We start from the raw sequence: 10,223 nt of genomic DNA, 5'->3' as shown, positions 1-10,223 counted from the left end.
AAAAGCTCATGTGTGAGAGAATGAAAAAAGGTTTGGAGGAGAAAGGATTGGGTTATAGCCTTAACCTAACCAGTGAATTAATCCCTGGTGGGATTAATTGAGTGGTAACTGGAGGTAGATGGGCTGTGGTTGGAGGAAGTGGCTCACTGGGGGCATGGGCATGGGGTATACAGTTTGTATCTGGAGAGTGGAGTCTCTTTCTGCTTCCTAATCATCATGTGAGCTGCTTCCCTCTTCCACACTCTTCCAACATGTTATTCCTGCCTCACCTGAGCCCTGAGGAATGGAGCTGGCCTTCTATGGACTGAGACTTCTGAAACTATGAGCCCTCAAATAAACTTTTCCTCCTCTACAGTTGTTCTTGTGGGTGTTTTAGTCACAGCAGCAAAAAACTTGAGTGAAACAACCACTGTGTATCACCAGTGCCTGCCCCTTGCTGGGTTTTGAAGATATCAACTCCAAAATGGGAGGCTTCCTTGAGTCTGGGGAAGAAGAGCAGGACTATATTTCCCAAATCTGTGACCAAACTTTTTGGACATCTCTGGGGAAGGGTGGACCTTGGAATATAGGAGGAAGAGGAGGAGAAGAGAGGTATATCTAAGGTCTTTTCTTCTCTCGGAGGTGATTCACAATCCTGTTGCAATTTGGAGCTACCACATCTTGATAGCTTCTACTTTCTATAGAAGGTCATTGCTGTACTGACCCCTCTTAAAACAAATGTGACTTCCATCCTTCCAGAAGTATTAAATCTTGGCTGGAAAGGTGTTTATCTGGGTTCTTTAGTTGAGTGTTCTGCCCAGACTGCAGGAACATAATCAAACTTTTAATCTAGAGCCATTGGGGTTGGAGGATCTTTAGACATTGTCAACTTCTATATTGTGACATCAGAGAAAGCCCAAGAGCTAAAGAAACTCCAAGGCCAGTCATCCAGGTGAGGCTATCCTAAAGTTAAAATACACCTTGGCTTGGAGGAGTGATGTGTTGCCTACACATTAATTAACATCAGAGTCTGGGCTAGTTGGATGTCTTGCCTCCTAGTCTTCAGCCACCTCAAAGAATCTCACCATTGTCTCTGGTTCCACTGGGCCTTTGTTTGCTTGGGATGTTTAATTGCTTTTGCAGGTTTTTACTTCTTCTAAACAGTTATCTCTACCCTTGACAAGATCAAGAGCCATGAAGAATGGTATCATCTATATGTTATTTTTCCTTAATAGTGCTTATTGAATTATTCATCATCAGTAACTTTTATTAGACTATATGTATTGAATTTTTCACTCAACAAGAGTCACTGAATATTCATTGAGCCCTGTCTATGTGCAGGGATGGTCCTCAGAGCTCTATGTGTGTTATCACATTTAATCCTCAGAGTCACTCTAAGGAGTAGCTACTCCTAATATCGATAGTTAATAAATAAAAACATGGAGTCTTAAAGAAGTAATCTAAGTTCCCAGGTTTGCAGTTAGGCTTGGATTTGAGTCTTATTTCTGCCACTTTCTTCCTGGCACTGGAGTTGATGATATTAAAGATGACATCTTACTACATCTGCTTTTCTACTTTAGTTCAAACTAGCTCAAGCTCTAGTTCAAATTAGACATCAATGAGCCTAAGTACTTCCACAGGCTAACCATTTGCAGGCTGACTTTCATGGTTTTTCATTGCCTCTTTTTGTAGGGAACTTCCTTCTCTTTCTACCCTACATGGAGAGGAACATTCTGATCTTCAACTGAGCCTGTCAGTATTTCTTTAAGACTGGAAAATATTTTGGACCTCACTGAAGATATCAGAATAATCCACTCAGAGGTTAGATGAGGCCTAGTAAGCATACTGTATCCAAAGATGAAATATTTGTGTCGTTTTTAATCTTCTAATTCAAAGAAATACTTCTAAAAGCTATAAATTTGAATGTATAAAATATTACCAGGCTGGTGGTAACTGATGAGTGCTCTAGATACCAAACCTCAGAGAATAGCAGAGGCCAGAACGGTGGCTCATTGTCACAAGTTTGACATTCCAAATATTCCTCAATATGGCCCCCCCTTACCCCTCTGATGACTGTATGTCCTACTCCACCTCCCCACTCTCATGCTCTATTACAGTGCAGCCTAGCCACTTAACTATTCCTAAAAGATTGTCCCTGGACATATTTGTATTTCTATGGCTCCTTCAGGGCTCTGGAACCCACCTTCCCTATGGAACCCTGCCTGGGTCTCTCTGGCTGGCAAGAATCTCCATTTCCACTTCCTTAGGAGGGGGCCCCTCCTCTAACTTCTTATCACATTTGACACCCATTTGGCATCAAAATGTCTTAGCTTAGCAGGCCTTAGAAATGAGAAAATGAAAAATGATCCTAAGCAGGAGAATAGAGGCTCAGATTCACATTTGTATGTTGTTCTGTTTTCCCAGGCACTCAGGACCACCAGGGACAGCTGGGAAGATTCAGAAGGACCCTCTTGGACTTGTGGTGAGTCTGGCTTGGTAGATGAGGAGTTTCTGCAGTGCTCTGGGGTGCTCAGAAAGTAGTGCCAGTCTGTTCTTTCCAGCCTCTGGCATCCAGGTCCTTTCTCCAAGAATATCTTTGAGCTCAGCACAACTTCCTCTTTCCTCTGAGATCCCACCTACTGTGTGTGTGTGGGGGGGAGATTTATGGGTTTGTGCTGATCTGCCATTATTATCACCATTGCAGCCAGTATTCCGGATGCAGATGCAGAGAGATAGAAAGCCTATGAGTGACAGAGAGAGTTTTCAATGAATAGTGTTGGAGATTGGATACTGAAAAAGGAAGTCTATCTCTGCTTAGCTTCCTGAATGTCAAAGTGGTGGGAGCCCAGGAGCAGATGACTGAGGGGGCAGACTCATCTTCTGACCTTGGGAAAATCTCCCTACCCACTCAATACTTGTGTCTGTTTATAGTAGGCAAGAGTCATTTTGATGTAAAGTGAGGGCACTGCCAAGATTACCTCTGCAAGACCCTTCTGGAATGCATCACCTGTTACATTGTCTCTTCAGCCCCTATGGGTAGAGTATGTATTATTATTTTAGCCACATGAAAACTGAGAACACTGCCTAGATGCACATGATTGAACAAGAGCTGTTACTGTGACCTTGCGTGTTTTTATATTTCCCCTTGCAATTACCCTGCTCTTTCCCCATTTTGGCTTATTTAAAACTATGCTATCTGCCAGGAGGGAGATATTTCATAGAGTAGGAGTTAATCTGGAGGCAGGACTCTGAGCTGGGAAGGAGGTGGGAGCAGTGGGCTTCTCCCTGAGCTTGGTGAGTACTGCGAGTTTGAGAGGGAACATTCTGACCTTGCAAAAGAAACCCAACACGGTTGCACAGCAGCTCCCAGATGAGCCCCTGTCCCTTAGAGGGCTGCAACTCAAATTAACAGAGACATCAGTTCTCTTTAAAACAGCTTGGGAAGCAAGTTTATATTTACATTTTGCCAAGACTCAGTTAACATGGGGCTTGTTTTCTTTGGAATTCTGAGGCCTGAGTTAAAAGAATATGAAATGGAACAACAAAGATGGAAAGAAAGGGAAGACTCTAAATGCATTGAAATATCCATGGAAAGACAGATATTCTTTCACTGAAAGAAAATTGGCATCCAGAGAAGTTAAATGACTTGTCCAAGTCCACATGTGGCATTAGTGGCAACAGTGACCAGAAAGCCAAAAGATCTAACTCTAATTTAAAGATTTTTTTAGCAATTCTAAAAATTGGGTTTTTTTTTTTTTACAATCAAACCAGTCAAGAATTCCCTGAATCAATAACGACTTCAGATTCTCTCTCTCTCTCTCTCTCTCTCTCTCTCTCTCTCTCTCTCTTATGTATATGTGTATTTCTAGATAAACATACACACATACATGTACAAACAGGCTTACCTACGATATAATTTAATACTCTGAACTTCAAATGACATCATTCCCCATTCAACAACTTCAAAATTGTAGCTGCAGCAAAGAATCAGGTAGAAGACAGTGGAAAGCAGGAAAAGGGTATGAAAACCTCACAGTGGTAAAAACCACAGATAAAAAGCCCCCTCCCCAAAAGAAGTTCACACCTGAATTAAAAATAACCACACTCTGGGGCCAGGTAGCTTGAGAGCCCTGTTCTGATGAATTGGATGGACAGGCTCATGGTGCATGGGGCCGGGCTGGCAGCCTGGGAAGGCACCATGTCTGCAAAAGTGGATGCCATTTTGCAGAGGCAGTTGGAGGTTTGTTAGCAAAGGGAGATAACCAAGTAAGGGTGTCCTGCCAAACAAAAACGAATCAAAAATCAGATGTTGCACCAACCCCCATCTCCGGGGGCCATCGACTGAAGAAACTACAGTTTCCTATGCCAACAGAAGAGGGCGCACTTGAATCGAGAAATGCTGTCAGTCACCCAAACAACCAGAATGAAACCTATGGACAAGTAAATAATGTAAAACTTAAAAAAATGAACAGAAAATGGCAGACGGCATCCATCCGAGGCCACAAAGAAAATAAAACAGTCGAATTAAAACATTTCAGTAGATGAAAATGCTTCTTCCTAAATCAAACACGAAGCAGAAGAGCATAATACTCCAACTGAATTAAATAGCCCCAAACAAGCATTTTAAAATGTGAAACAAAAACCTTAAATCAGAAGTTCTAAGGTTTAGAACAAAAATAGTTCCTCTCCAACATTAATCCCCAGAAAATGTGAAATAAGAATTGAGTGAACTCAGAAAAGCAAAAATCACCTTAAAAAATCCAGGCTAACTTACAAAGCACTCAAATCAAGAGATTTGACTGAAAATATTGACCACATTCGGGAAAGTCATGAAAGTCAAGCAAATGAAGACAAAATAGACAACACAACAGAGAAGATTAGAAAATAATTGATAGAAGAAAGCCTTAGAAAAGCCTAGAAAAGAAAACATTATAATGGCCAATAACTAGTATTTAAAATGGTAGACTAAGACAGAGTTTCTAAAACTATAAGATTATTTGAATCTGCATCTTTAAAAGACACTCAGTATAGCAGGGAAGAGAAGCCTAGAATAGTAAAGTCCAAGACATAGACTGGAAACATATTGGGTTTTAAAGAGAATGAAAAACATTCTCTAAATCTCCAGACAAAAAGACCAGGTAGCTTACAGTGGAGAGAAACTCAGACTTCTGTAAATCAGGATAACAGTGCAGTACATTTTCAGGAAAACAAAGGAAGTGTGATACAAATATTTCTTATCCAGATGATACTGTGAGAAGACCCCAGAGGACGCAGGTGTCACTACCTGTCCCTGAGGGAGGATGTCAGGATGAGCATATTGAATACAGACAGGACCAAGACCTGGAATGTGAACACTGCATGTATTTCAATGTAAATCTGTAAATAAACAATGCTGGGGACAAGGGCAGAAGGACAGCATGTATACTGTTATATGTTCTGAGAAAACAAATAATGTATTTCTGCATAGGTTATAGTTGGGAGTGAAGGATATTGTTTAAAACAAACAAAACAGTAAGTAGCAGAATAAATAAGGAAGAACAGACTAAGGGTATTATAAGAAGTGTTAGTTAAAAAATGTAATTTTAGCTTTCCTAAATACAAAAAGAAGTATAAAATGGAGCAGAGGAGGCAAAGCACATTGAAAAAGAAATAGCACGGAGTCAATTTTATACAAAATACGAGTTGAGATTAAGCACATAAATCATTTATAAATTATATCTATTATGTTATTCTAACAGTAATTCTTACTAATATGTTATGTAATTCTCCTACTTAAATGTTTTCAAATTATCTCAAATGGCAAAACTCAATTCTATGAGATACATGAGACAAACCTATAATGAAGAAAAGCTAAGAATAAAGAGACAACAAATTAAAAAATAATAAAGTTGTTAAAAAAAGAAAGAAAAAGAGACAATTAACAAAGGCATTCTGGACAAATGGAAACAATGAAACAATTAAGGACATAAAGATCTAATAAATATAATCAATAAGGTAGGAATTATGGATATATATCAAACCTTAGACCTTGATAATATACCCTCTTCTTAAGCACAAATAGAATGCTCACCAAAGTTGACGTCTTTGTTGACCCAAAGTTGGGTCTCTATCTCAGTCTGCTTGGGCTGCTATACCAACGAAGTCAACAAAGACCAGACTGGATGGATTACAAAAACCCAACATTAATTTCTCATAGTTCTGGAGGCTGGGAAGTTCAAGATCAAGATGCCAGAGACTCAGTGTCTGGTCAGAACCCTCTTTCTGGTTCACAGATGGTTCCTTCCTGCTGTTTACTTACCTGATGACAGGTACTGGTTGTCCCTCTAAGAGTCTCATAAAGGCAGAGCACTCACAACCTAATCATCTCCTAAAGCTCCACCCCTAGGGCCATGGCCTGGGGGTTAGGAGATTGACCTGTGAACTTCATGGAATTTGAGGATTCAGAAGGTGCCCTGCATTAGCACTTGTGAGGAAACCTTGGAATGTACTTGCATCTGGAACTGAACACTATTACCATCTAATACTCTCTCTCCACTGACAACCTTTGGATGAAAGGGGTGTATAAACTGAAATGGCAGAGTTTCTAAGAGTATGGACACCACAATTTATGTTATGCAATTAAAGCAGTGACCTGAGGAAAATTCATGGCCTTAAATGATTAAACCACTAAAAAATAATTAAACTAATTTTCAACTCAAATATCTAGAAAAATTACCAAAAAAATACAAAGAAAATAATGAAGATAAAAGAAGAGATTAATGTAATAGAACTAATAAAGAATCATAGTGCTGAGTTTTTAGAGGGAAAAAACAAAACAAAAACAAAACACCAGGAAATAACCTAATCACCAAAACAAAGGGGAAGAGGATTACAAATATGCGAAATGAGTAAAAACTAGAAGGAAATAGTCACTGTGAAAAGGAAAATAAGGCATAAATAGGCTACTTTGCAAAACTCTATGCAAGTATAGTTGGAAACTATGGAATTGATTACACTGTACGAAAATAAAATTTACCAACACAGACTCCATTTAAAATAAAAGCTTAATCAGACCCTTCTCAAGAGTGGAAATAAGATGGAGAAAGTTACTAACAAGTGATTCCACACTGAAGTGCCGGATCTCCAAGGTTCACAGGGAAATTCTACAAATTTACAAAGATCTGATAATCCAAAGCTCCATAAATTGTTGCATAAGTTATTCAAAGTATAAAAAATGGAAAAAAACGTTGAAATTATTTCTAAGAAGTAAATATAAGTATACCTAAACCTAATAAGGATTAATTATGATAAGTATTATTTTATTATTATTATTATTATTTTAAGAATATACTCTAAAAATATAGATGCAAAAATTAAATAAAACACTAGCAGAAAAATACCAGCACTACATAGTAAAAGAAAACATCAATAGCAAATTTTAGGAATGCAAGAAGTTAATTAAGTTAATTAATTAATTATTTTTTTGATGTAGAAGATTGAACCCAGGGCCTTGTGCAAGTACTGTCCACTGAGCTACATACCCAGCTCTTGTAAGGAGTTTAAATAAAAAATTCATTAACATAATTTATCTTATTATTAAATAAGGAGAAAAGCCATATGATTATGTCCAGGAAAAGACCTCCAAGATTAGTCAATATCCATTCTTGAAAAATGTACTTAGTAAGAATTGAGAGATTTCTTTATACAATTTGTGTATATGTACATGTGTATATGTATATATATATATATATATATATATATATATATATATATATATATATAGTTAAGATATATTTCTGACCTAAATTTTGGATCTTATTTATTTGAGAAACATGGAAGCATTTCTGTTAATGCCAAAAATGACAGAAGGATGCCATCTTCATTGTATCATCAATACAATTAGCTAAAAGTCTAAGGACTTGCAAAAAAAAGTAGCTCTATATACAGATGAAATAACAGTTAAGTTTGAAAATTCACAAGAACTAAATTAGATAAAGAATTCAGTAAGATAGTAGGATATAAATTAACTTATAAAAATCAATAGCCTTCATATATTCAAGGAAATAACCAATGTCAAGATATAATGGAAGATAAACAGATTCATTTATAATTGCAGCAAATAAAAGTTGAAACTTAAAATAAGCACATAAAATGTAAATGAGGAAAAAATTATGCAAAGAATAACACTAAACTTTTATCATTGATAAAATTGGAAAAAAAGTTTACAAACTATCCTTAAAAACACTAGGTAAAAAGACATGAGTTGTTCTTGGATAGGAAATACTCAACATGGTACGGGTATCGATTCTTCTCTAATTAGCATTAAATTTAACTCAATTACAAGAAAAATGTCAATAAGTTTTTGTTTTATTTTCTGGAGATGAGGAAATTAATTTTAAAGTCATGTAGAGAAATAAATATCCAAGAAGAGCTTGGATAACCCTGAGCAGGGGGAAATGGAAAAGAAATGAAGGGAATCGTCTCACCAGATACAAAGTGTGCGCTAACTGTTGATGATGAAGGCAGTTGCTACTGGCACACAACAAGAGACCAGAGGGAAAGAAGAGAGAGTGTAGAAATAGATTCTAGTAACATAAAAATTTATTACTTAATAAATGTTGACATTTCAAATTGCCAGGAAGAAGATGGACTTTTTAGTCTGTAATGTTGGGACAGTTGGATACCCATATGGAAAAAGGGAAAACTGGATCCACACCTCATACCATATGCTATGAATTACAAGAATGAAAAACCTAAAATGTAAAAATATAAAAGAAATCAACTATATAAAGTGTTAGAAGAAAACTTGGAAACATGGATGAGCTTCTTGTAAATTATATTTAGGAAAGCTTTTCTAGATCTGACCCAAAATTCATGTGCAATAAAGAAAAAGATCAATAGATTCTACTACATGAAATTAAGAAAGAATTGTGCAACAAAGAATAAAATCAAATGAATAATGAGTGATTCACTGAGAGAAAATATTTGTAACATGTGTGAGAGATCAATGGTTATCTCTCTAAAATAGAACACATTTTTAAAAATTGAGAAAAGGACCAAACTCATGAACCTCACACAAGTACAGGCAAAATAATCCTCAAATGTGGAAATATTCTCAGTTATATTTAAAAAACTTACAAAGAATAATACTGTACTTTTATCATTGATAAACTTGGAAAAATTCACAATAGGTTGTTATTTTTCTAGGGCTACTGTAACAAAATCACCCAGATTGAGGAGTTAAATAACCTATCGTTATTCTCACTGTTCTGGATTCTAGAAGTTCAAGATCAACTTAATCATTTCTCTTAAAGATCCTATCTCCAAACATAGTCATATCCTGAAGTCCTGAAGTACTTACCTGAGGTTATGGCTTCAACACAGGATTTCGTTCTTTTTTCCTAGGCGTGGGCATGTATTAGGAATTGAACCCAGGGATACTTTATCATGTATCTACATCCCCAACTTTTTCATTTTTTATTTTAAGACAGTCTCACTAAGTTGCTGAGGCTGACCTTGAACTTGTGATCTTCTTGCCTCAGTCTTTTGAGTGTCTGGGTTTATGGGCATGTTCTATCTATGCTCAGCAGAACACATGAATTTTGAGGGAGCATAATTCTTCTAATAACATAGACACATATATTGCTTTTGGAAATTTAAATGGTGTTTTAAAAATTTGGAGGGAAATATTGCAATCTCTAAAAATTATATATACAACATTTATCCTCTGACTGAGCAATCTGACTCCTATACCTTTTCCGGAAGCTAAAACTTTAAACATTCAAACCAGCATAAATCAAACAAAAACATATGCACAGAAATAATCATCAAATCATGACCTGTAGTAGTAAAATAACAGAAACCACCCTAATACCAGCATATAAAATATTGGATGTATCTATTATGGTACCTATGGTACCTCCACACATCAAAGTAACTATTCAACAATCAAAACAAGGGAAAAACTTGGGTCAGGGTTGTGGCTCAGCATTAGAGCGCTTGCCTTGCACATGGGAGGCCCTGGGTTAGATCAGCACCACATAAAAATAAATAAGTGAACTAAAGGTATTGTGTCCAACTACAACTAAAAATTAAATATTTAAAAAAACACTAGGGAAGAACTCTATTAATTAGTGTTATTTCTAGGATATGTTTTAAGTAAAAAAAATCTCAATGCAAAGGGGTACATATATTAAGTCACTTTTTCATGTAAGAAAAGAAGAGAAGTAAAAAAGAAGAACACAGACACACACAATTTTTGCAAA

The sequence above is a fragment of the Ictidomys tridecemlineatus genome, unplaced genomic scaffold, assembly GCF_052094955.1.
Source record: "Ictidomys tridecemlineatus isolate mIctTri1 unplaced genomic scaffold, mIctTri1.hap1 Scaffold_51, whole genome shotgun sequence".
Classification (NCBI taxonomy): Eukaryota; Metazoa; Chordata; class Mammalia; order Rodentia; family Sciuridae; genus Ictidomys; species Ictidomys tridecemlineatus.
This window is presented reverse-complemented; position numbering follows the sequence as displayed.